General features: G+C 45.8%; 1 pseudogene; it reads right to left on the reverse strand.

The window, feature by feature from the left end:
• Positions 1-1,122: 1,122 nt before the first annotated feature.
• The window catches only part of LOC142246100 (DNA repair endonuclease XPF-like), a 118,769-nt pseudogene continuing 92,597 nt past the window's right edge, over positions 1,123-27,294 (reverse strand).

A 27,294-nucleotide genomic window follows, 5' to 3' on the forward strand; every position in this document is an offset into this window, starting at 1 on the left:
ACCTGTGTGTATATCTCACTGCACTTGATATCATCAAAGTGTAGTCCGATGTTTCACTCGCACCTCTAGACTTGTATAGGTGCGAGTGATGAGAGACTCGCAGACAATCACAGCATGCTGCGATTTTTTTCCCGTGGTCCAATTAGGGCAATACGAGAATCATACGCCAGTGTGACTCTGCCCTGAGTTGTATATTTCACATGGCTGGCTTTTATGGAAGACTAGCAAGAAGAAAAATCATTTTTGAAAGAAAGCAATAAGAAGTCTCACTTGAAGTTTGAAAAGAGCCATGTAGGAGACACAGCGAGCATGTGGAAGCAGCTGCTCTGGTCAGATGAGAGCAAAGTAGAAATTTATGGGCTAAATGCAAAACGCTGTATTTTGCAGAAAACTAACACTGCACATAAACCTGAAAACACCATCCCCACCGTCTAACATGGTGGTGGCAGCATTATGCAGTGGTGTTGGTGGGGGGGGGCTTTTCTTCAGCAGGGACAGGGAAATTGGTCAGACTTGAGAAGATGGATGGAGCTAAATACAGGGCAATCCTGAAGGAAAACCTGTAAGGTCATGTACACACTAAACATTTGGGGAGTTTTTTACCTCACTATTTGTAAGCCAAAACTAGGAGTGAAACAGTCAGTGGAAAAGTATATTAGAAACACGTGCACCATTTCTGCATCATTTTTTTTTTACCTACTCCTAGCTTTGGTTTACAAATACTGATATTAAAAACTCACCAAATACTCACCGGGTACATGTGTACTTAAGAGGCTGCAAAAGACTTGAGACAGGGGAGTAGGTTCATCTTTCAGCAGAACAACAATCCTAAACATCCTGCCAGAGCTACAATGGATGGTTTAGATCAAAGCATATTCACGTGTGTGAACAGCCCAAACTCCAGACCTAAATCCCATTGAGAATCTGTGGAAAGACTAGAAAGTTGCTGATCACAGACGTCGCAATCTAATCTCACTGAGCTTGAGCCATTTTGAAAAGAAGAGTATAGACACGACACAGCAAAAAAATGGTAGAAAAAATGTTACTGAAGACTAGAAAGTTAATGACAAAAAAACCAAAAAACCTGGGAAGGTTTAACTAACCTTTAAGTACTTAAGTCCATTTTACAAATCATTGATGGTTTGTTTAAAAAAATATGGCCACATAAAAGGGGGCTTTACAACCCATTTATTTAATTATATTAAATTATTAATTCATCATTGATCAAATTGATGCTCCCTGAGTAAAGAGTAGACAAAATGATAATGGGGCACTAATCCTAAAGCCTAATTTCATTGCCACGCAATTGCATACTATCTATAGTAACACTTCTGTGATGGAAAATAGGAGCAATTACAAGTATAAAAAATAAATTAATTTTCCATAATAGATAGGATATATACACAGACATCTCAGCGTTTTGCTTTCCCTTGGGAAACTGCTTCGGTGTAAGACGTGTGAATGAAATCATAAAGTTGTTTTGCCGTATTAGAGTTTCCAAGGATCTCAGACAATCTCTCTAGAGGTAGGGTTGTCAGTTCTGCTATGTTCTTTACATGATTCATTATGGCTCGGCAATTTTTGGCATTGACCCCTGGCATTTTTAGAAGGAAGTCCTGTGCGCCTGGATTATACTTCTCAGATTCCGGGATGGTTTCGGAGTCTGCAGTAATAGCCATGGCAGTCGCGGCGTCAGGTTGTGGCCTGTTCTGCTTTAGCTCCTCAAACAGTTCGGCAGTGGCGTAAGGTGATGGACACCATAGAATACGAAGCCTAGGAAAGTGCAGTGTAAGAAGGGTGATTTTTGAGGTGATGTCATTCACAGAAATTTCCTGGTGGATTGAACTCCGAGATGTGAGGGAGAATGGCTTGTTGGGGTCAAATTCTATCAAAAGTATAGGTCGCTTGTAGTATCGGCTCATGGAAACGCACTGCGTGTAGAGACGTCCATTGTTCAATGACCCAATCAGGTCACTGACGCTTTTCCGTTCTACACATATGTCGGGCGTTAGAATATAATCTCCCACTTCCAGAGTGACAGGCTCTATGTCAATGCCGCGCCGGTGGATCAGAGATGGTAGCTCGCTACGGAATTCCCTCATGTCGACAATGATGTTGTGCTGCACGTTCTTCTGCTTCTGGCCTCCTAAAATTCAAAGAACTAGAATGACATATGCACTAAAGGTAAAAAAGCAAGACAATTATACTGTGGAAATATCAACCTTTAATGAATCGCATGGGATCCATTGGACTCAAAGTGAGTTTTTTTCAAATCATATCTCTGCAAGTATGGAAGGTAGGTTTCATAGTTTCATAGTTTTTAAGGTTGAAGGGAGACTCTAAGTCTATCTAGTTCAACCTGTAGCCTAACATGTTGATCCAGAGGAAGGCAAAAAAACCCCAATGTGTCAAATAAGCTCCAATGGGGAAAAAATTTCCTTCCTGACTCCACATCCGGCAATCAGACTAGTTCCCTGGATCAACACCCTGTCATAAAATCTAATACACATAACTGGTAATATTATATTTTTCAAGAAATGCGTTCAGGCTCTGCTTAAATTTTACTAGTGAATCCCTCATTACAACATCATATGGCAGAGAGCTCCATAGTCTCACTGCTCGTACAGTAAAGAATCCTCATCTGTGATTATGATTAAACATTCTTTCCTCAAGACGTAGCGGATGCCCCTGTGTTCCAGTCGCAGGCCTAGGTGTAAAGAGATATTTGGAAAGGTCTCTGTACTGTCCCCTCATATATTTATACATTGTGATTAGATCCCCCTAAGCCTTTGTTTTTCCTAACTAACTAACCCAAGTTTAATAACCTGTCTTGGTATTGCAGCCCACCCATTCCTCTAATAATCTTGGTCACTCTTCTATCTACCTGTAAGATTATGCTATTTATAACCTTCTATACTTTTGCTAACAAGAAATGCATCCATTCCTCTCTTAAATTCATTCAGTGAGTTGGCCATCACCACTTCCTCAGGAAGAGAGTTCCAGAGCCTCACTGCTCTTACCGTGAAGAACCCTCTTCTATGCTGATGTAGGAATTTTCTTTCCTCCAATCGAAAAGAATGCCCCCTTGTTCTTGTCATAGTCCTTGGTACAAACAGATCATGGGAGAGATCTCTATATGGCCCTCTGATATATTTTTACATATTTATTAGGTCTCCCCTAAGTCTTCTCTTTTCTAGAGTAAATAGACCTAATTTTGATAACCTTTCCATGTATTGTAATGCACCCACTCCATTTATTATTTTAGTAGCCCGCCTCTGAACCCTTTCAAGTTCAGTAATGTCTTTCTTCAGCACCGGCGCCCAAAATTGCACACAATACTCCAAGTGTGGTCTGACGAGTGATTTGTACAGAGGGAGAATGATGTTTTCATCTCGTGCCCCCAAACCTCTTCTAATGCATCCCATCACCCTATTTGCTTTGGTGGCTGCTGCCTGACACTGGGCACTCCAATTTAGATTCTTATTCACTAAGATGCCTAAGTCTTTTTCCATGTCTGATTTCCCCAGCAGTTTCCCATTTAGTAAGTAATCGTAGCATCTGTTTCTCCTTCCCATGTGCATAACCTTACACTTATCTGTGTTAAACCTCATTTGCCATTTTTCAGCCCAATTCTCCAATTTACTCAAATCCATCTGTAGTTGCAAACTGTCCTCCTTTGTGTTAACTACCTTACATAGTTTTGTATCATCTGCAAATACTGATATTTTACTCTGTAAACCATCCACCAGATCATTAATAAATATATTAAATAGTAGGGGGCCCAATACAGACCCCTGTGGCACCCCACTAGTAACCCTGGCCCAATCTGAGTATGTGCCATTAATAACCACTCTTTGTTTTCTACCACTAAGCCAGCTACCTACCCATCTACACACATTTTCCCCGAGCCCAAGCTTTCTCATTTTACTTATCAGTCTTTTATGTGGGACAGTGTCAAATGCTTTACCGAAGTCGAGATAAATGACATCCAATGATTCTCCTCGGTCCATGTGAGAGCTTACATCCTCATAGAAGCTGATCAGGTTAGTTTGACAGGAGCGATCCTTCATAAATCCATGTTGATATGGAGTTAAACAGTTATTAACATTGAGACATTCCATAATAGTATCCCTTAAAAACCCTTCAAACATTTTACCCACAACAGATGTTAAGCTTACCGGCCTATAGTTTCCAGGTTCCCTTTTGCACCCTTTTTTGAATATTGGTACCACATTTGCTAGCCGCCAATCCAGTGGAACAGACCCAGTTTCTATAGAGTCTTTAAATAAAAGGAATAGAGGCCTGTCTATCACATTACTTAACTCCCTTAATACCCGAGGGTGAATGCCATCAGGGCCTGGTGATTTGTCAATTTTAATGTTACTAAGTCGGTTCTGCACTTCTTCCTGGGTTAGGCAGGTCATACTTAATGGGGCATTTACATGATCACTCTGCATTTCCCCTGGCATATGCTTTTCCTGTGTGAACACAGTTGAGAAAAAAGTATTTAAAACATTTGCTTTTCCCACATCGCTTTCTATGATTTTACCCTCATTATTCTTTAAAGGGCCAACACCATCAATTTTAATCAAGGTTACCATTCGTTTTGGTAGTTTCTTAGCTTGGACGCCCCTCAGTGCAGCACCACATACGGAGTTGACTACACGTGCCATAGTGACTAATAGTGTAAGTATTTTGGCACAACTAACTGAATGTTAAAAAGAGTCATTGTGGAATTAATATAACTTGGCTGCTTTTTTTTCCCCCCGAAACAAGAGAAACCCTGTCCATTAGATGAGTGGGCCGCAATACCACACACAACCAATGGACAGGTAAGGCACTCTTTTTGGCTGAAAGCTTCCATATTTCTTTAATCCTGTGCAACCCCTTACACTTCCAAGTTGCAGAAGATCTAAAATATAGAAAAGTTTTAATACATTTCTTGTGCTTTTGAAACTGCAGAGAAATGAGCTCCAATCTTTCCACAGTTTGATCCCAGAGACCTTACCTTCTTGGAGAATCTGTGTTCGCACTTCTCAGTAGTTCCCCATTTAAAACTGATATTATAGTGAAATACCATGCTGTATAGTCACATAAAGTATCTGCAGAACTGATCATTATATTTCTATAATAAGCAGTATATGTGACCAACAATCTTATCTTTCACAGACACGATGACAACTCTCGTGACAATCGTAGAGCAATTTTTTATTAAATCTCCTTATTTTGCCATTACTGTTAATCTTTCTTGACACATATGTATAAATTAAAGGTAACCTGTTATATAACAAAATTATCCTTTAACGTGCAGATAAACTGTTCTAAAAGTACCCAGTTGACCCATTGAAATCTTGGCTATTGGGAGGAAATTAATTCCTTCCGTCAAACTTTAAAAGGGAAACAGTCACTACTTTTTTGGTGTATAAGCAGCGGCCACCACCACCGGGCTCTTATATACAGTATTCTAACATGCTATATATAAAAGAGCCCAGGCTGCTGTGACAACATAAAAAACACTTTATAATACTAACCTAACGGTCGCGTGGTTGGCCATATGGGCGTCTCCGTTCTCCGGTGCCGGCGCCTCCTGTATCTGAAGCCTGTGTGCATGATGCATCTACGACATCCACACTCGCCGTTCCTGCGCAGGCGCACTACAATACTTTGATCTGCCCTGCTCAGTGCAGATCAAAGTGCGCCTGCTCAGGCCCTGAATGCCAGCGAGTGTGTATGACGTCAGACACGTCATGCACCGCGGCTAGAGAAAGAGAACAAAGATGGCCAAAAGAGGCGGCGCCGACACCGGACACGCCCGTATGGCCAACCGCGCGACCGTTAGGCAAGTATTATAAAGTGTTTATGTTCTCACCGTGGCCTGGGCTCTTATATACAGCATGTTAGAATGCTGTATATAAAAGAGACCACTGGTGGTGGCCGCAGCTTATAGGCCAAAAAAGTGGTGACATGTTCCCTTTAACTCTGTGTCATAGGGATTTTAGTCACCACTGTGTACATAGGGAGCAGTGGCTGTAATTGTGCTCCAGCCCTGACAAACAGCAGCTTCTGTACAGATGCAATGTTGTCTCTACTCCACATTTTCTGGAATTGTCCCAGATTGAGGAGTCTCTGGGAAAATATTTCTAGTCTGATTAATCAGATTACTAACTCCACAATTCAGACCACTCCCCAAATGGCCCTGCTTTCACTTAATTTGGAAAAATTTGATCCTATATATAAACCCATCTTAAAGCGGGCTTTACAAGCTACGACATTGCTCCAGTGATCTCGTTGGGGTCACGGAATTTGTGACGCACTTCCGGTCGCTTTAGCGATGTCGTTGCGTGTGACACCTATGAGCAATTTTGCATAGTCGCAAAAACGTGCAAAATCGCTCATCGTTGACACGGAGGTCCATTCTCAAATATCGTTACTGCAGCAGTAATGAAGTGGTTCCTCGTTCCTGCGGCAGCACACATCGCTCCGTGTGACGCCGCAGGAACGAGGAAGCTCCCCTTACCTGCCTCCCGGCCACAATGCGGAGGGAAGGAGGTGGGCGGGATATTCGTCCCGCCCATCTCCGCCCCTCCGCTTCTATTGGGTGGCGGTTCAGTGACGCTGCTGTGACGCTGAACGAATCGCCCCCTTAGAAAGGAGGCGGTTCGCCGGTCACAGCGACGTTGCAGGGCAGGTAAGTAGTGTGACGGGTCTGCGCGATGTTGTGCGACACGGGCAGCGATTTTCCCGTGTCGCACAACCGATGGGGGCGGGTACGCACGCTGGCAATATCGGTCACGATATCGCAGCGTGTAAAGCAGCCTTAACTCATTTACTTCTAGTTACTAGAAATCTTATAGCTTCTAATTGAAGGAAACCTACGGTGCCCACTATCTCTAAGGTCGTAGAGACTACTTCTCTTCACAACAACTTCGAGAAGTACTTTGCTACCATAAACAATGCCTTGGCCTCCTATTACCGAAGATGGGATCACTGGAATAGTTTTATACAAGGTATTACATAATTAAAAATTATTTATAACTACTTAAAAATCTTTTCATAACATTAATCTTTTTATTCAAACCTTCAGTCATGCCTTCTTGACAATATGCTTATATTCCTAGAGTGGAAGGCTGTTAACATGGTTGAGATTTGTTTACGTTCATTGTTCTTCCTTTTACCCACTCCCCCTTCACCTTGTTTTTGCTTGCCTCCACCCCCCTCCCCTTTTTCATCCCCAATAAAGTAATTACTTTACCTCCCCTCCCTTCTCTTTTCCTATACCTCTACCCCCCAGATAAAAAGAAGGGAATTTTGTTTACTTACCGTAAATTCCTTTTCTTCTAGCTCCTATTGGGAGACCCAGACAATTGGGTGTATAGCTTCTGCCTCCGGAGGCCACACAAAGTATTACACTTAAAAGTGTAAACCCCTCCCCTCTGCCTATACACCCCCCCGTGCATCACGGGCTCCTCAGTTTTGGTGCAAAAGCAGGAAGGAGGAAACTTATAAATTGGTCTAAGGTAAATTCAATCTGAAGGATGTTCGGAGAGCTGAAAACCATGAATCCAGAACAATTCAACATGAACAACATGTGTACACAAAAGAACAACAGCCCGAAGGGAACAAGGGCGGGTGCTGGGTCTCCCAATAGGAGCTAGAAGAAAAGGAATTTACGGTAAGTAAACAAAATTCTCTTCTTCTTTGTCGCTCCATTGGGAGACCCAGACAATTGGGACGTCCAAAAGCAGTCCCTGGGTGGGTAAAAGAATACCTCGGTAATAGAGCCGTAAAACGGCCCCTTCCTACAGGTGGGCTACCGCCGCCTGAAGGACTCGCCTACCTAGGCTGGCATCTGCCGAAGCGTAGGTATGCACCTGATAGTGTTTCGTGAAAGTGTGCAGACTCGACCAGGTAGCCGCCTGACACACCTGCTGAGCCGTAGCCTGGTGCCGCAATGCCCAAGACGCACCCACGGCTCTGGTAGAATGGGCTTTCAGCCCTGAAGGAATTGGTTCCTTGATCCACCGAGCCAAGGTTGACTTGGAAGCCTGCGACCCTTTACGCTGGCCAGCGACAAGGACAAAGAGCGCATCCGAGCGGCGCAGGGGCGCCGTACGAGAAATGTAGAGTCTAAGTGCTCTCACAAGATCTAACAAGTGCAAATCCTTTTCACATTGGTGAACTGGATGAGGGCAAAAAGAAGGTAAGGAGATATCCTGATTGAGATGAAAAGGGGATACCACCTTAGGGAGAAATTCCGGAACCGGACGCAGAACCACCTTGTCCTGGTGAAACACCAGGAAGGGGGCTTTGCATGACAGTGCAGCTAGCTCAGACACTCTCCGAAGTGATGTGACTGCCACTAGGAAGACCACCTTCTGCGAAAGGCGTGAAAGAGAAATATCTCTCATTGGCTCGAAAGGTGGCTTCTGGAGAGCCGTCAGCACCCTGTTAAGATCCCAGGGTTCTAACGGACGCTTGTAAGGAGGGACTATGTGGCAAACCCCCTGCAGGAACGTGCGTACCTGCGGAAGCCTGGCTAGACGCTTTTGAAAAAACACAGAGAGCGCCGAGACTTGTCCCTTAAGAGAGCCGAGAGACAAACCCTTTTCCATTCCGGATTGAAGGAAGGACAGAAAAGTGGGCAAGGCAAATGGCCAGGGAGTAAAACCCTGATCAGAGCACCAGGATAAGAAGATCCTCCACGTCCTGTGGTAGATCTTGGCGGACGTTGGTTTCCTGGCCTGTCTCATAGTGGCAATGACCTCTTGAGATAACCCTGAAGACGCTAGGATCCAGGACTCAATGGCCACACAGTCAGGTTGAGGGCCGCAGAATTCAGGTGGAAAAATGGCCCTTGAGACAGTAAGTCTGGACGATCTGGTAGTGCCCACGGTTGACCCACCGTGAGATGCCACAGATCCGGGTACCACGACCTCCTCGGCCAGTCTGGGCCGATGAGGATGGCGCGGCGGCAGTCGGACCTGATCTTGCGTAATACTCTGGGCAGCAGTGCCAGAGGAGGAAATACATAAGGCAGCCGAAACTGCGACCAATCCTGAACTAATGCGTCTGCCGCCAGAGCTCTGTGATCTTGAGACCGTGCCATGAATGCCGGGACCTTGTTGTTGTGCCGGGACGCCATTAGGTCGACGTCCGGCTTCCTCCAGCGGCAACAGATCTCTTGAAACACGTCCGGGTGAAGAGACCATTCCCCTGCGTCCATGCCCTGGCGACTGAGAAAGTCTGCTTCCCAGTTTTCTACGCCCGGGATGTGAACTGCGGAGATGGTGGAGGCTGTGGCTTCCACCCACAGCAGAATCCGCCAAACTTCCTGGAAGGCTTGCCGACTGCGTGTGCCGCCTTGGTGGTTGATGTATGCCACCGCCGTGGCGTTGTCCGACTGAATTCGGATCTGCCTGCCTTCCAGCCACGGCTGGAACGCCTTTAGGGCTAGATACACTGCCCTTATCTCCAGAACATTGATCTGAAGGGAGGACTCTGGCTGAGTCCAGGTACCCTGAGCCCTGTGGTGGAGGAAGACCGCTCCCCACCCTGACAGACTCGCGTCCGTCGTGACCACAGCCCAGGATGGGGGTAGGAATGATTTCCCCTTCGACAAAGAAGTGGGAAGAAGCCACCACTGAAGGGAGGCCTTGGCTGCCCGAGAAAGGGAGACGTTCCTGTCGAGGGACGTCGACTTCCTGTCCCATTTGCGGAGAATGTCCCATTGAAGTGGACGCAGATGAAACTGCGCCAATGGAACTGCCTCCATTGCTGCCACCATCTTCCCTAGGAAGTGCATGAGGCGCCTCAAGGGGTGCGACTGGGCTCGAAGGAGAGATTGCACCCCTGTCCGTAGTGAACGCTGTTTGTCCAGCGGAAGTTTCACTATCGCTGAGAGAGTATGAAACTCCATCCCGAGATATGTCAGCGATTGGGTCGGTGTCAATTTTGACTTTGGGAAATTGATGATCCACCCGAATCTCTGGAGAGTCTCCAGAGCAATGTTCAGGCTGTGTTGGCATGCCACCCGAGAGGGGGCCTTGACAAGAAGATCGTCTAAGTAAGGGATCACCGAGTGTCCCTGAGAGTGTAGGACCGCCACCACGGATGCCATGACCTTGGTGAAGACCCGTGGGGCTGTCGCCAGGCCGAAAGGCAGTGCCACGAACTGAAGGTGTTCGTCCCCGATGGCGAAACGCAGGAAGCGCTGATGCTCTGGTGCAATCGGCACGTGGAGATAAGCATCCCTGATGTCGATTGATGCTAGGAAGTCTCCTTGGGACATCGAGGCGATGACGGAGCGGAGGGATTCCATCCGGAACCGCCTGGTTTTCACGTGTCTGTTGAGCAGTTTGAGGTCCAGAACGGGACGGAAAGATCCGTCCTTTTTTGGCACCACAAACAAGTTGGAGTAAAAACCGTGACCCCAATGCTGAAGGGGAACAGGGATCACCACTCCTTCTGCCTTCAGAGTGCTCACCGCCTGAAGAAGAGCATCGGCTCGCTCGGGGGGCGGAGATGTTCTGAAGAAACGAGTCGGAGGACGAGAGCGGAACTCTATCCTGTAACCGTGAGACAGGATGTCTCTCACCCATCGGTCTTGGACATGTGGCAACCAGGCGTCGCAAAAGCGGGAGAGCCTGCCACCGACCGAGGATGCGGTTTGGGGAGGCCGAAAGTCATGAGGAGGCCGCTTTGGGAGCGGTTCCTCCAGCGGTCTTTTTAGGACGTGACTTAGACCGCCATGAATCAGAGTTCCTCTGACCCTTCTGTGGCCTGTTGGACGAGGAGAATTGAGACCTGGCTGCGGGCCGAAAGGACCGAAACCTCGATTGTACCTTCCGTTGTTGAGGTCTGTTTGGTTTGGACTGGGGTAAGGACGAGTCCTTTCCCTTGGATTGTTTAATGATTTCATCCAATTGCTCGCCAAACAGGCGGTCGCCAGAAAATGGCAAACCGGTTAAGAACTTTTTGGAAGCAGAGTCTGCCTTCCATTCACGTAGCCACATGGCCCTGCGGACTGCCACCGAATTGGCGGATGCTACCGCCGTACGGCTCGCAGAGTCCAGGACGGCATTCATGGCGTAGGACGCAAATGCCGACGCCTGAGAGGTTAAGACACAACCTGCGGAGTAGAGGCACGTGTGACTGCATTAATCTCAGACTGACAAGCTGAGATAGCTTGGAGTGCCCATACGGCTGCGAATGCCGGAGCAAAGGACACGCCGATAGCTTCATAGATGGATTTCATCAAGAGCTCTATCTGCCTGTCAGTGGCATCCTTGAGTGATGCACCGTCTGCCACTGCAACTATGGATCTAGCCGCCAGTCTAGAGATTGGAGGATCCACCTTGGGACACTGAGCCCAACCCTTGACTACGTCAGGGGGGAAGGGATAACGTGTGTCATTAAGGCGCTTAGTAAAGCGCTTATCTGGAAAAGCTCGGTGTTTCTGGACTGTATCTCTGAAGTCGGAGTGATCAAGAAACGCACTCCGTGTACGTTTGGGAAACCTAAAATGGAATTTCTCCTGCTGAGAAGCTGACTCCTCAATCTGAGGAGTTGGAGGAGAAAGATCCAACACCTGATTGATGGACGCTATCAGGTCGTTTACTATGGCGTCCCCTTCAGGTGTATCAAGGTTGAGAGCGGCGTCAGAATCAGAGCCCTGATCTGCCACCTCCGTTTCATCATCCAGAGAGTCCTCATGCTGAGACCCTGAACAGTGTGATGAAGTCGAGGGAAGCTCCCGGCGAGCCCGCTTAGCCGGTCTGGGACTGCGGTCCGTGTCGGAGTCCTCACCGTGGGACCTATGAGTCGCCCCAGGAGCACTTTGCTGTGCCGACCGAGGGGGGTCTGAGGGAAAAGGTTCAACAGTGCCCGGGGCCTGTGTTACAGGTCTGGACTGCAAAGCTTCTAGTATCTTAGCAGACCATTTATCCATAGACTCAGAAAGTTTGTCAGCGAATACTGCAAACTCTGTCCCTGTCACCTGGACAGTGGCAGCAGGTGGTTCCACCTGGACCGAGGGTCCCACCAGTGGCATAGGCTCCGGCTGAGTGAGTGTCACAGGGGCCGAGCATTGCACACAATGAGGGTAGGTGGAACCTGCAGGTAGCATAGCCGCACATGAGGTACAGGTTGCAAAGTAAGCCTGTGCCTTGGCACCCTTGCTTTTTGCGGACGACATGCTGTGTCTCCTCTTAGAGCAATCAGAGAGGGTATATAGCCAAAGCAATAGTGCGGCCGTACAGAGTAAATGTATACAATATAAGCATATAAATATACACTTCGGCACCCAGGGGGGCAAGCACCTAGTAACAGGTGCTGCTTACCGACCGCCCTCAGCGTTTGTGTGACCACCAGATTCCCTGCCTGGGCCTCCCAGAGCTGTTGGAGCTCGTCTCTGAAGTTCTCCAGCGTCAGAAGTGCTGATAGGAATGGCTGCCAGCGTTCTGAGAGGAGGAGGGAGCCGTGGGCGTGCCTTAGAAAGTGCGGGAATCTGGTGCCCCACGGTGCTCAGTGAGGGGGGAGGAGGATACTAAGTATGCTCCAGCCCTCAGCGCTGACGTCCAGTGCAGCGTCCCGCCCTTACCCCTGACTGGCAGGCCTGGGGGCGGGAATATGCGGTACTAGGCCGCAAAAGCCGGGGACTAAAGTTATAAGCGCGGCCGGCAAACAAGCGCGGTCAGCGCGGTAGTCCCGGCGCACAAACACAACCAGCAGCTGCTGCAGCGTCCATTAGACAGGCGCTCTATGCGCTGTCCCCAAGGGGACACAGAGTACCTCAGAGGAGCAGGGCCTGTCCCTGACGATACCCGGTCTCCTGTCCAGTAGATTCCCCCAGGGGCTGCGGAGGGAGCACGGTCCCAGTGTCTGGTGACCGGTTAGAATCCCACTTCACCCAGAGCCCCTAAGGGATGGGGAAGGAAAACGGCATGTGGCTCCTGCCTGTGTACCCGCAATGGGTACCTCAACCTTAACCGCACCGCCGACCAGAGTGGGGTGAGAAGGGAGCATGCCGGGGGCCCTGTTATGGGCCCTCTTTTCTTCCATCCGATATAGTCAGCAGCTGCTGCTGACTAAATTGTGGAGCTTGCGTGCATGTGTGCCTCCTTCAACACAAAGCATAAAAACTGAGGAGCCCGTGATGCACGGGGGGGTGTATAGGCAGAGGGGAGGGGTTTACACTTTTAAGTGTAATACTTTGTGTGGCCTCCGGAGGCAGAAGCTATACACCCAATTGTCTGTGTCTCCCAATGGAGCGACAAAGAAAAGATTTATTCATACAATAGATCTCCACATGTATTCAAATAATGGTATGCTACGCATTATAATATCTTGATTGTGTGGATTTAATAATGTTATTCTGTTAACCTTAGTTTAATAAAAAGGTATGAAAACAGATGCAATGCTGAGCTGACTGTTACTCAATGCTAGGGGGTGGTTATGTGCTGCCCCGGTGTTTGTCGTGCTGCTAGGATTCGGGATCGTGGCTCGAGGGGGGTCCGGACCTGGGCTCGGCGGACACTTTGATCCATATAAAGGGGGCATTTACATGGGATAAGTTTGTGACACCACCTGCGGGTTGCAGTAATGGGAGTACCGCCGCTGCTGTAAGGAGTACCGAGGCAGATGGGGCTAAGCAGCCAGATGTCAGTCCCTCCGCAGGTAGGGAAGGCCCCGGGCTCAGGGTGTTGGTAGTTATTTGGGAGAGCCAGGTGCAGGGGACCAGGGTACTCACTGTGGGTAGTCGTGGTGCACCGGTGAGCTATTTGCGCAGGCGCGAGATTAGGGTCGGCGCTGTGCATGACCTCACCAGCGCCAGGCTCGTACCCGACCTAATCCTCGTGCCTGTGCATTTAGCTCACCGGCGCTCGCGACAGCAGCTATGTTTTCTGCTCTGCCCGCGATATGGCAGAGCGAACTGCGCCTGCGCAAGCAGACATGACTGCACAGGCGCGAAATTTGAAAGAGCAACGAGGATGATAACGAAGGCATCATCACGTCAATCAAGAAAGGAAGACAGCGAACAGCGGCAGGACGGGGGTCAGAAGCCGAAAAAGAGCACGCCCATCTGGCCAACACGGGTAATTAGCATACCTAACGGTCATGTTTTATAAAGTTATTTTTGGGGTCTGCAAGGGAAGTCAGGGAACAAGGTGCACCTTCATAGAATGCAGCCCAGGAGCTGCAGAAGGTGACACTTTTTGTTTAATAGTGAAAAATCTGGTGACAGGCTCCCTTTAAAAGAAGCTGTCCAATGCTTAATATTGATGGCCTATCCTTAGATAGAATATGTCATCAATATCAGATCAGTGTAAGTGAGAGACATGGCTCACCCCCTCGGATAAACTGTTCTAGTTCTTTTTCCTGGCATAGTCACTTGATACTTCAAGCCTCACCTTCACTCCCCTAAATTAAAAAAAAAAAACAAAAAAAAAAAACCAGTTCCTGACTGGCGGAGACTATTGATGACTAGTAATGTTTGTGTTGCCTGCATAAGGATTTTAAAGTACACATAATTGAGCCAGACTGCAATGGTTAATACTATACCTGCAACAAAAAGCTGCTGATAAGAGGACATTAAAATTCTTTTGTACAACTTCTGCTATTTGCACTTGAGATTTCATTGTTGAAAATATGAGATAACTATCCCGAGAACAAAAGCTTTTAGATTGTGTTTACATGGCGAAAGTAAGGGGTGCTTCACACACAGCGAGCTCGCTGCCGAGATCGCTGCTGAGTCACGCTTTTTGTGACGCAGCAGTGACCTCATTAGCGATCTCGCTGTGTGTGACACTGAGCAGCGATCTGGCCCCTGCTGCGAGATCGCTGCTCGTTACACACAGCCCTGGTTCGTTTTCTTCAAAGCCGCTCTCCTGCTGTGACACACAGATCGCTGTGTGTGACAGCAAGAGAGCGACAAATGAAGCGAGCAGGGAGCAGGAGCCGGCGTCTGACAGCTGAGGTAAGCTGTATCCAAGATAAACATCGGGTAACCAAGGTGGTTACCCGATATTTACCTTAGTTACCAGCCTCCGCAGCTCTCACGCTGCCTGTGCTGCCGGCTCCGGCTCTCTGCACATGTAGCTGCTGTACACATCGGGTTAATTAACCCGATGTGTACAGCAGCTAGGAGAGCAAGGAGCCAGCGCTCAGTGTGCGCGGCTCCCTGCTCTCTGCACATGTAGCTGCATTACACATCGGGTTAATTAACCCGATGTGTACTGTAGCTAGGAGAGCAAGGAGCCAGCGCTTAGTGTGCGCGGCTCCCTGCTCCCTGCTCACACTGGTAACTAATGTAAACATCGGGTAACCATACCCGATGTTTACCTTAGTTACCAGTCTCCGCAGCTTCCAGACGGCGGCTCCGTGCAAGCGCAACGTCGCTTGCACGTCGCTGCTGGCTGGGGGCTGGTCACTGGTCGCTGGTGAGATCTGCCTGTTTGACAGCTCACCAGCGACCATGTAGCGATGCAGCAGCGATCCTGACCAGGTCAGATCGCTGGTCGGATCGCTGCTGCATCGCTAAGTGTGAAGGTACCCTAAATCGGCTTAAATAACATTTACCATTCCAAGAACAGTGGTTGAAAAGCAGTAATGGGATCTCACACTACCTACCAGCTCTGCGGGTATCGGGGGCATCTGATGCAGAAGAGGAATCTCTCTGAAGATCCAAGTTTGTGTCATCTCTCCCTTCCCTTTCCTCGGGGATCACCATGCTGGCCTTTTCCCTAAAAGCATACAAGATAAAAGATAAAATATATTAATAACACACTATCAAGAAAAATACATGGATCGCACATCCCAAGAAATACAATGATCTAAAGCCGTTAGGCAAAAAATTAAATAGAACATGAGGTTCTTTGTTACCATTCTGATCAGATTGTATTAAGCCCACTGCCACGTCACGACGAACCTCTTCAGTGGGTCCCTATTCTAAACCTTGTAGTGCGGCACTGTGCACTAACCACTGCTGCAGTGACAAAGCGCCAGCAGGGCAGGTGACCTGGTGCCCAACAGCACCCATGCTGCAAGGCGAAGCCCCCGTGGCTCCAGGCCGGACCGCCCCACTGACAAGACACCACCACAACTGCGGCCAGCACACAGTACCAGCACACTGTGAGAGGAGCTGTGCACTCACCTCTCACTGGCTCCCATATGTGAACTGGGAGCAAAAAAAAGGCTGACCCCCTCTTGCAGTCTCCTGCTGAGCAAAATAATTTTTTCTTGGATCTGCACTCCCCCCATTTGGCACAGGTAATTTTAATCAGAGAGGAGACTGCAAGAGGGGTCAGCCTTTTTTGCTCCCAGTTCACATATCGGAGCCAATGAGGGGTTTGTGCACAGCTCCTCTCACAGTGTGCTGGTACTGTGTGGTGGCCACTGTTGTGGTGGTGTCGTGTCAATGGGGCGGTGCGGCCTGGAGCCACGGGGGCTTCGCCTTGCAGCATGGGCACTGTGAGGCACCAGGTCACCTGCCCTGCTGGCGCTTTGTCACTGCAGCAGTGGTTAGTGCACAGTGCCGCACTGTAAGGTTTAGAATCGGAACCCACTCAAGAGGTTCGCCGTCACGTGGCAGTGGGCTTAATACAATCTGATCAGAGTGGTAACAAAGAACCTCATGTTCTATTTAATTTTTTGCCTAACGGCTTTAGATCATTATATTTTTTGGGATGTGCGATCCATGTCTTTTTCTTCATAGTGTGTTATAAAATCTATTAATGTTGCACACCTCACCTGCTAAGAATGTGTGTTTCCTCAAATTTAAAAAAGAAACATTTCTAATTAGATATCAATTCACAGATTAATCCCAAAATCCCATTCTTTTTTCAGCTCTATCCGCCCCTCTGTGCATCCAGCGTCACACAGCAGAATGGGCGACCTTATTCTTATATGCTAAAACTACATTTCCCAGCAGCACTTGTTTCTTCTTAGTACAGCAACTTTTATGAGCTAGCGACATTCTCCCATGTGACAAGCCCCATTGATCTGAGTCACCATTAAGCTAATTTAAGTGTAAAAATCACCTTATGAGAATATGCACTCTGCTGAGCGATAAAACCTTCTGTCATCTACATCAGTATAGCTGCCTGTTTGGTTTTACAACATTGTTAGCTGGATTTCTGGCAGAAATCAACTGACCTTCCCCCCATCCCTCCCTGTGCACCGTCACATGCCTAGGCTCTCGCTGGCCCTGAACTCACCCTGACTAGTGAAGGCCAGCAAGACGCTAGTCACGCCACTGCAATAACACGACATGAGGAAGGTAAGACAAACAGGTGGGGAAAGACAACAAATAACAGTCCACAGCTTCTCCAGCAGGAAGTTCTAAGCTGCAACAGAAGCGCACACCTAAGCTTCTCTGGAGACAGGCTCCTTCAAAGTGGACAGTACAGAATGAACTATGGCCGACATAGGGAGAAGTGAGAAGTGGATATTTATAGCAGAAAGGAATGGTTGCAGCTGAGGTTACAACTATCTGTTAGATCACTGCGGGATAGAAGGAAACCTTAATCCCTTCAGTATTATCAGATGGAATTAAATGAGCTCCAACTCTGTGTAAACGACGAGCAGGCACTAAAGAGGATCTGTGATCAACTATACACTGTGACCTTCTGATCCCAGATCATTCTTTAAAGTGGTCTTACACATAAGGATACAGCTGGCCAATCCCAATGATTTTGGTAACACCAGACTATTTTCTATGTGTATGAAGTTTAAAGGGGTTGTCCAATAATAGGATAACTCCTTCTGATTCCACTTGTTTTCCCCGGTTAAAATAAGAGACCCTGTACTCGCCTGCCATTCTGGCGTTGTTCCAGCGCTGTCGATAATCTCGGTTTGGAGCTGACAGGACATTGTGATGTCTCGGGAGCCTGTGTCCAATCACTGCCGGCTTCTCTCTCCCCACCTTCGGCCCAAATGAGCAATCAATAGGAAGTGAGTGACAGCTGCAACAGGAAGTGAGTGACAGCTGCAACAGGAAGTGAGTGACAGCCACAGCGTCACTTCCAGTTGATAAACTCATCTGATCCAAAAGCGATCTTTCGAGCAAATATTAGCTTGTGCAATAACGCGTTTTTATGCATGATAACTGCGTGATAACTATTTTCTCATCAATTGCCATCATTAACATTTTTTCCTGTCTAATAGGTCCTTTAGTTTCTTACTTTCCTCTTAATGTTCAAAACAAAAAACCCCTGTATTTTCACATAATCCCAAAAAAACTAAAAATGACCCGCTATTAAACTGACTTATGGTTAGTTTACACATAATTCCCAAAATAATAGCTTATAGTGGCAATTATATTGCATTACAAGGGCTGATTATAATTTAGTTTTCAACAGAAATATAAGACATGCATTGATTATTTTAGCACTTTAAAGTCCGCGTTCTCACATTGCTTAGTGATATTACGCTATGCACTCCATATACCGTCAGTACACAGAGCACTTTACGCACAGTAATACCTTTTCTATGGAAATCATTTGAAATAGTGACACACGCTGGCAGGAAGGCACAACTGTTCTATATTAGACAGCAACAATAAATTAAATGCAGTTTCATGAATTTAGCGAGTGGGCCTCAGCCAGAGATTTTAACACTTTCCAATATCTCCATTTACTTTGGCCTCAGACACGTTTTCCTTTGTTAATTGTCTTGGTATTACCTAATCAGCTGCTCAAAGGCTTCTTTTTCCTTCCTGAGTGAAGTGAGGTATCTCTGCTCTTCGGTGGATCCACCATAGATCAGAAAATAAACTCTAGAATTGGGAAATATAAAGATGGAAAAATACAATATAAACCTCAACAAAAACAATACAAACAACAATACAAACAACAACAATACAAACAACCACAACAATACAAACAGTAACAATATTAACAATACAAACAATAACGACAATAATAACAATACAAACAATAATAATAGTAAATGTACATAAAGGGTGATCTCATGTTCAGTCTTCAGTAGTGTACTGCTCCCATGCTTCCCAGCTTTCCGTTTTGTTTTGTTTTTTTGCATTCCTGAAGATTCACAGTTCGGACCTGCAGTACATTTCAACTGGTCACAACCGTTCGCTCTCTCATGCTGCAAGCAAAGGCATAGTTTTGCCTTTGCAGGGAAAATTAAGCTGGCAGGATACGGAGATCTGCAAGTGTAGCTTCAGAGCAGCACTTGCAAGCTCTTAAAGGGAATCTGTCAACAGTTTTTGCTACCTCATCCAAGAGCAGCATGATGTACGCAAAGAGGTCCCAAGTTCAACGATGTATCACTTAGATTACTGTGTGCAGGTGTTCTGACACTGAAAGATTTTAAATTTTGCATGTAGCAGTGCTGGGAGAGCTGTCCCTGCCCACACCAGGCTTTCAGTGCACATTTCCATAAAAGAAGCTGCTAAATCACAGAGGGGGGTGGAGTTGGACTGGAGCTCATGGGATGCTGAGACCCACTAATGATAGAGATAAGATGCTTAAAGTAACATCTCAGGAAAAAAAAAGCAGTCTGAGATAAGACACTCAGGGATGAATTCTCTGTTTTAACTCTTGCAGCATGCGGTTTGCAGATTACATTGCAAAAACCTGCAAAAACCTGCAGAGTCCCTTTAACAAAAAGCTTGCCAGCGCTGGGCTCTTGTGCTAAGACTGCAAAGGTGGTCGGTAACCTATACAACCTGCAGTAAACTATACAATTAAAAATCCCTCTTTTCCCAAGAATGGAAAGGATGTTTAATCAAAAGTATATTGCGGATTTTAACAAGTATTTTGCAATTTTAACTATTTATAAGGAATGTAGAGAATAACTCTTAAAGAACCCAAAACTCCACCTATGCCCAAAATGAGCTGTAATTCCCTTTTCTGTCCAAAAGGATGTCATCAGCATGAACTATGGAGTATTCCAGCAAGCAGCAAAGCATAAAGTGCACAGCTCATTTCCATATATCCTGCACAATGAATGTCGATCAATACATGGTCTGTTGGACTTTGAAGAACTGTTTGGCCACAATAAGTATTCACAATTGTCTTGTTCATTTTTGTCTCATACACACCTCAATGTCTTCTGCTTGCTTGCCCGGTATATCTCGAGCTGTCAAACAAAGCTGAGCTCTGCATCATATAAGACCACGTATCTTGGATCCACTTCGTGCAGCACCCTGGTAAGTGCATAAGGGTCAGTGCAGCCTTGCAAAGGATGGATGACAGTGAGGGGCTCCTTTAAGATGCCGTAATAACAGTCTGAAGGCAAGTTCAACTGAAGGTCTTCATATTTCGGCTCTTCGATACTGCTCTTACTTTCCGGCCAAAACATGTCTTCCTGATCTTTCCCCACCTCATCTTCTCCGCCTTTTCCTATCATCTGGGTTAAAGTCAGTTCTGTCGTCTTTACATTTTTTTTTCTGTTTACTTGTGCCTTCTTTAGCCTTTTTTGCCCGAGCGTTTTTCCCACTTGCACCCAGATCCCTTTTCTTGCCAGCTTTTCGGTTTTTCAGCCACAATTCAGCAGCTTTCTCGTCCTTCCCAAAGGTTTTGTTGTATAGTCTCATCAACAGAGCTTCAGCCCCCACTGCAATATATTCTCTTAGCTGGACACAGGTACGGTTATCACTGGCGCAAATCAGCACGCGGCCTGAAAAAGGAAGAAGACGACCAATATATTACTAAGAATGAGCAAATCCAATTTAGGAATTAGAAGGAGACAAATAATGGGAATAACATTCCTATAAGAGTTTTACCACTTTGAAATATACTGGAATATTTAACTTTTGTTTCAAAAGTGAAGCGTAAATGACCAATATAACGATTGCATTTTATGTATGCACTTTTTCTAATATATTTTTTCTTTCACCATGCTGTTTGAGTGACTGCGCTCATTTTGGTGATGCTACGCATAGTTCTTGGAGATAATCCAATAACTCTCCATTTCTGCTCATTCTTCGTTCAAGCTGCCTAGGAAAGAGAAACAACAGCTGCATTCGCCTTTATTGTGGTGACAGGTTTTTTCCCCTCATGAAAAGCAGTATATGTTTAGCTTTAATGTGCAGTCCGTAATTTATTTTTTCCATGCAGAATAATAGTTATAGAAGCACTCCCATCAAAGTTTTATCCGCCTAATATATTGCAATCATCCTATTATGTAGCACACTATACTTAAAATTGCTCATTTTGCCCTTCTACCCAGTTAATTCTTCTCTTTTCTCTGCTCTATATAGAAACAGGAAGTGTCTTGTCCCTGCATGAATCATTACTGAACCCAGCTGCTCAGCTCCTTCCCATTGCCAGAGACTTTGTAGTGATGACTAATACAAGGAAAAGAGACTTCCTGTTTCTACGTAGAGCTTAGAAGGATTCAGCTGGTCAGTTTTTAATCTTGTGTTGACATATACCTAATGGAAAAAAGAGAAGCATTAACTGGGTAGAAAGGCAAAATGAGCAAGTGTAAGTACAAAGTGCTATATAATATGATTGCAATATATTAAGATGATAAAAAATGTTGATGGAAGTGTTTCCTTGAACATAAAGCACCACTTCAGCATGTTTTTTTATTGCACAGCTGGAGTGGTGCAAAAAAAAAAAAAAATCAAGTCCCCTAACAACTTTCTGATACTCACCTCCTTGTGATTTCACCCTCTGCCTCTGCCGCTCCATCAGGCTTCAGCAATTTGTGACCAGTGGCTGCTCCAGTATTTCATGGAGTGCACCATAGATCGCTCTTCAATGCATCTCTATGAAAGCCTCATTTTGGCTCTCATAGACATCAATTAACATTGTGATATAATTTCTGACTTCCAGACAGTCAGAAGTCACTGTCACAAGATGGCGCCACAAGACCGAAGAGGCGTCGGTAAAAGGTAAAGCCGCTGGAAGGTGAGTATAGCACATGGGGCTTAGATTTAAAGCGCCACTCCAGCGCTATAAAATAAAATAAAATGCTGGAGTAGCACTTTAAGTACGATTTGCAAAAACGGACAATAGGAAATGTGGGTTTTTTTTGTTTGTTTTTTGTTTCAGGTCGGTCACATGGGTCAGTGGAAAAAACAGATGTGAATAGCCCCACTGACCCTATGAGATGTTTGGGTCATCCTAAAATGAGAAAAATTCTTTGTGAGGAGGTTGTGAACATTTTTGGCACTTCCCATCTAGATAAATTGATGCTGGTCAAAGCAAATACAAATAATCCTGTAGGAAAATCCAAAAAAACCAGCGCAGATTTTGATGCAGATTTGCTTGTTGATTTTATCTGTGAAAAGCAGCAAAGCATTAAAAAACAAAACAAAAAAGAAAACCCCACAACTACAATCACCCACCGATGCTCCTGTGCAAAAAATTCTGTAATTTGTTTCGGATTCTGGATTTCCCACAATAAATCTTTTACACAACAAATCTGAGTACATACTGAACAGAAACGAGATCCAAAAATACCATAGGCATGTCAGCCATAACCTCCAAGACAGATCAGAGGTGGAGCACATAATTACAGATATTCTGTCTTATTCTCAATCTGGTTTAATGGGACTGATCTTGATTGCAGATATTTAAACAAATAATGCACCGCTCCTTGGGAAAACATGCCAGAAGAAGGCGGATATGCGATCTTGCACTTCATAACACTCTGTCAGGTTAATGCTAAAAATATAACTTCTCATTTAACAGTCTTGGTGCCAGATGTCAGAATAGAGAATTCACTTAAGAAGGAAACAGTTTCTGAAAACTGCAGTGCGAGGACAAAATAAAACGAGGAACGATTTTAGGATTTGGTAGTAAATTAGGTTCTCAAACCTTAATATATGGATGCACTTTCCAAGAGATCAAAAAAGGAACTCTAATGAAAATACCCCTAAGAGTCACATGAATATTGGAAATGCACAAACTTTGTAAATTTTGCTTATAAGCTCTAATCTTCAAAGTGGGTTGAATAACCTGTGGCTAAAAAATAAGTCCAACTCATCACCCCGCCACCACCATGCTTGACTGTTAGTATGAGAGGTTTGTGCCAATACAGTGTGTTTAGTTTTCACCAAACATGGTGCAGCGCATTATGGCCAAATATCGACTTTAGTCTCATCTGCCCAAAAGACACCGTTCTACAGGTGCTGCAGCTTGCTCAGATGCAACATTGCAAACTTTACCCAGGCTGCCAAGTTGGGCTCCATCATTTTACAGTGAAATTATTCACAAGTGGAAAACATTCAGGATAGTTGCTAATCTTCCCAAGAATTAAAGGGAACCTGTCAGGTGCAATATGCACCCAGAACCACATTGCTAATCCCTGTCTAACTGTCCCTGTATCTAGCAGCATAGATAAATCTTTAGATTTATAGATCTTTAAAAAAAAGTATTTCAAAGATCTTTTATGAAATGCTAATGAGCGCAGGGACTAGTCACAAGGGTGTTATTTCCCCCACTAGTCTCGCCCTCTTAGCACGCCCACAGGGGTCTGCTAACATGCTATTCAATGCCCAGCATCATCGGTGGTGACGGGTGTACCTGTGTCTGTTGTCACCGCTTCAGAACGCCAAGTGTAGGGTCAGTGCGCATGATCAAAAGTCCTTGCACTTCCAGTCATGCGCACTAGACCTCTCTGAAGCCGGGACGTGAACACCTGCTTCATAGTGCGCATGACCGGAGGTGCTGGGACTTCCCCTGTGGGATGCCTCTGTGGGCATGCCAACATGCTAAAAGGGCGAACTAGTTGGAGGAAATAACGCCCCTGCGACTAGTCCCTGCGCTCATTAGCATATCATGAAGGATCTTTAGAAATACTTTTTCTAAAGATCTCTTTATCTATGCTACTAGATACAGGGACAATTAGGCAGGGTTTAGAAATATGCACCCAGAACTGCTCGTGGTTCTGGGTGCATATTGCAGCTGACAGGTCCCCTTTAATGTCCCAGGAAACTGACCCCAAGGTCAGACTAGGCAATGCTCAAAGTAATTGCAAAAAACCCAAGAGATACAGTTCTGGCTCTAAAGGCCTCAACTTTAATATTTTACAAGCTGAGGCCTTTAGAGTCTGAGCTGTAGCTCAGTTTTTTTTTTTTGCGATTTCTCTGAGCATTGCTTAGTCTGAGTTTGGGGTGAGTTTACTAAGACATTAATCCTTGAGATGATTATAAACTACCCTGAATGTTTTTACTTATGAATAATCTTTTTCAATGTAATATAATGGAATCCAAATGGTTTTGAAATGGCCTGATAGTCCTTCCTGGCTTGATGGGCAGCAACAATTATTTCTGAGATCATTACGGATATATTTTATCCTTGGTATTGTATTAACACATGTCTGAGTGCTCCAGACCAGCAAACTGCTCCTCCTATGCTCACACGTTATGGCCACAGTGCAAAAGACACATAGTTCTGGCAGGAATTTTAAAAAATCAAAGCAAAAAGGTTGCCGTTCTACCTTGATTCAGGAAAAAATTGCGTAAACGCAATGTGTGAATGCAGTCATGAAAAGAGATGGTCACATTTATTTTACTTGCTTATATAGCTCCACTAATTTGCACTACTCTGTACAGACATCACTTGCTAACTGACATATAATCAAGGGCATTGATCAGGAGAAAAAAAAAAAAGGTTGCTACTTACCCTCTTAAAGGAAGCCTGACATCAGGATATTACCTAGTAAGTTAATTCAAGACTCCTGCATGCAGGTATATGATAATTACACCATTTGTAGCTAAACTATGTTTGTAGTGGCTTTGATGTACTTAGTTTGAGTCATGTACAATGACCAAGTCACAGTCATGGTCTAAAAAAACGTCCTCCCGCCAGGGGACATCAGCATAGTCGTCTTTGAAATCTAGTGCAGACACTTGCATATTCCAGGCTCAGGATTCCTTCATTATGTGCGGTGACCTCAGACACCGGGTTTAGGCTCAATGCGGATGATGAGAAGTCCCTGAACGTCCAGTCATGTGCACTAGACCTCTCTGAATCCGGGACATATTCACCCGACTTCATAGTGTGCATGACCGGAAGTGCTTTGACTTCTGATCGTGTGCACTTAGCCTGAACCTGGCGTCTGAGGCGGTGACAATGGACAAAGGAACACTGATGATGATGCAGGGCAATGGGCATTGAATAGCATATTAGCATTCCCCTGTGGGAGTGCTAACATGGTAAGAGGGTGGACTAGTCAGGAGAATGAAAGCCCTTGCGACTAGTCCCGGCGCTCATTAGCATCTCATGAAGGATCTATAGAAACACTTTTTCTAAAGATCTCTTTATGTATCCAACTAGATACAGTGACGGTTAGAGAGGGATTAGAAACATGCACCCAGAACTGTCTGTGGGTCTAGGTGCATATTGCACATGACCTGTTCCCTATAGTTCTCGTGGAAGCAGTAGGAGGGTACTTAATTTTTCACACCCTGCTTCTGCATATTGTGTGTGTGTATAATGGGAGTTGAGGCCATGTTGTTGTCTATAATATTTGCAGCATAACCTATCTGTTGTAGGCCTCTCCCACATTTGTCACCTATTTAATCCATTCCAAGCTGCATGTGCACATAAAATAAAAGCGTCAGATTTTGCAGACAGCGATCTTACCCGGCCCTCCTACAGCATCACTGTCCTTGTTCTCTTCAATCTCTTTCAGAACTTCACTCAAAGCTTCCCACTTGGGGTTGCTCTCTAGCACCAACTCTCGCTTTCCATCTGATGATAGAAATTAGAAACAGACAAGTTATTTATGCTTTGTACCGAAAAGTATGTTATGAAAAATAGTTCAGTAAATACACAACTTTTTTCATTTTACAAATCAGTGCATGGTGGTCAGAAATAAAAACGCATACTCCCTGCCATTCCCTCATCGTTGTCCCAGCTTCCTTTTCTGTTGGATATGTCATGTCACGTTACAGATTTACTCAATCAATTGCCACCGACTGGCTGCAGTGGTCACAGGTCGTCTGAGCCAGGAGAGAGTCCTAGTAGGTTTTCTCTCTTAGATCAGACAGAACGTCACCACTGTGAACAATCAATTGGCACTGATTGACTGCAGCAGTCCCATGCTCCCCCAATGAAAGAGAAGATAAAGAGCCTGACGAGGACACAGGCAGCGGTAATCAGGACTGGGGGCAGTCAAGTAGTTATGATTGTTATTTTACAGTATCTGCAGGTAATAATGGCGTTCCCCTTTAAGTATTTGCAGACCACCCAATGTCTTAATATATAGAGCCAGTCAGTATCAATAATGTTTTAGAAAGTCACTGCGTGAATATTGTGCAGCTCTAGAAGCATAGAACTGGCTGGCCGGAATCCCCACAGAAAAGATTATCTACCATCTGTGCCTTCACAATTGCTGGATATATAGAGTTGAACAAGTGCTGTATAACAGCGCTTCCACATCCCGTCCTTCTGATCATGTGACGCTGGGAGCCAATAGGGAGCTGGTGCTGTCGGGTACTGAGTTTGCTAATATGGCAGCCCCAGTTACAGGGGAAATTGGCAATAATAAACATGTATTTAAAACACCACTCCAGTGTTGTTGTTTTTTTGTTTATTTCTCAGCTGGAGTCATGCTTTAAATGTAAGTCCTCCTGTCCCCTGTACTATACTCACCTACTACCGTCTTAATCAGTTTCCAGCGTCACTCTGGTCGGCCTCCGGCAATTTGTGACCTGCCAGCAGCTCTACTGTTCTTGGAGAGCGCTGGAGGTCACAAATCAATACAAGTCTATGAGCACCTCGTTCTGGTTCTCATAGAGATGCATTGGGAGCTTGTGACATAACTTCTGACTTCCAGTCTTCGGTTATAGGCACAGGTTAGCGCCACAGGACAAGAGCGATGTGAAAAAGAATTTTCTTAAGAAAATTCCGGAGGCTCAGTAAGATTTCCGCACCTGCGGGAAAATACTGCACCGAAATCCGCATCCAAATCCACATGTGGTTTGTTGCATTTTGCTGCGGATTTGTTGCGGAAATGCTGCTGCCAGCATCGGACTGACTACAGGAGGAATCTCCAGTAATACCAGGCCTGGCCGCGGTTACCTGCACTGAACTCCGGAGCTCTCACCTGAGCTCCCGAGTGCAGCCTAGACTAAACTGCGAGCGTCGAGTGATTGATTCCCCGGCGATTGCCGTTTAGTTCAGGCCGGGCTGATCTCCGGAGCTCATGTGACAGCTCCAGAGTGCAGCGTGGCCTCTCTACAAGCTGTCATCTGAGCTCCGGAGATCAGCCCGGCCTGAACTAAACTGCAATCGCCGGGGAATCAAAATCACTCGGCGCTCGCAGTTTAGTCTAGGCTGCACTCCGGAGCTCAGGTGACAGTTCCGGAGTTCAGTG

This window comes from Anomaloglossus baeobatrachus, chromosome 7, assembly GCF_048569485.1.
Source record: "Anomaloglossus baeobatrachus isolate aAnoBae1 chromosome 7, aAnoBae1.hap1, whole genome shotgun sequence".
NCBI classification, from domain to species: domain Eukaryota; kingdom Metazoa; phylum Chordata; class Amphibia; order Anura; family Aromobatidae; genus Anomaloglossus; species Anomaloglossus baeobatrachus.